Source organism: Corvus brachyrhynchos, unplaced genomic scaffold, assembly GCF_000691975.1.
Source record: "Corvus brachyrhynchos isolate BGI_N302 unplaced genomic scaffold, ASM69197v1 scaffold220, whole genome shotgun sequence".
NCBI lineage: Eukaryota > Metazoa > Chordata > Aves > Passeriformes > Corvidae > Corvus > Corvus brachyrhynchos.
Window position 1 is genome coordinate 4,777,368 of NW_008236209.1, and position 952 is coordinate 4,778,319.

Genomic DNA, 952 nt, shown 5'->3' on the forward strand with positions numbered 1-952 from the left:
CAGCTGGGATTATCCACTATGCAACATTCTTAAATAAGAAATGCAAGGCTATCCATAAGACCTCTGTCAGGGGTTGAAAGAGGGATGTATTCCCTGTGGGAACCAAGAAGTCGTAATTCTCAAATTTTCTTACTGCTAAGACTCCACCTGTTTGTTGGAGCACTTCAGTTACCTTCTGTGGTGGTGGCTTTTATATATATAGATATTAAAAAAAATTAAGTTTTTATTTTCTGGTGGGAATGTGAGGTAATTTCAAAAGTCCAAGGTAAAACACTGCCTAAGGACAATGCACATGAGGATAAATTCCCTGTGGCATTTCATACTTTGCACACAAGGATTGTTTTAAATTAATTTGGTTTAGTATGAAGTTATTAAAAGAGTCGTGTTGGTCTTTAAATTCTAATGTGGGTATGAGAGTTTCAGCTGTGGCAGTGAGATGAGTGTGTAATGAAGATTTTTTGGTAATATTTAATGAAATTGACTTGCATCATGTTTAACTTGACCAGAGAACAGCTTTAAATGTCATTATGGGGAGATGGTAGATTAACATTTAGCATCATTGTGTTCTGAGATTTGCATTTTGGCTGCTCCAAGGAGTAATGAAATCCAAGGAGTAATGAAATCCAAGGAGTAATGAAATCCAAGGAGTAATGAAATCCAAGGTTTCTCTCTGCTCTTTTGAAAGAGGTGAAACCCAGCATCAACACTGCTCTTTAAAGGTGTGAAGGTGACACTGTGTGGAGTGTAACAGCTTCCTTGTTCACCCAGGGTTAACACCTGTCATTATGGAAATCAGGGAATATTTCTGTGCCTGGAGAATAGATCACACCTGAACAATTCCAAGTACAGAGCAGTGGCACCGAATCAGGGAGCCCAGGTAGCTTCATTTCAGCCTTGCTGGGCAGCAGCTGAGTGGCTGGAGGGCCCCTTCCGGTTGGGGTTAGCAAACAAC

At 40.1% G+C, this 952-nt stretch overlaps 1 protein-coding gene across 6 annotated transcripts in view; it reads left to right on the plus strand.

Moving 5' to 3' along the window:
• RPS6KA6 (ribosomal protein S6 kinase A6) overlaps positions 1-952 on the plus strand; it is a 36,243-nt gene that overhangs the window by 16,856 nt on the left and 18,435 nt on the right. The window lies entirely within an intron of this gene.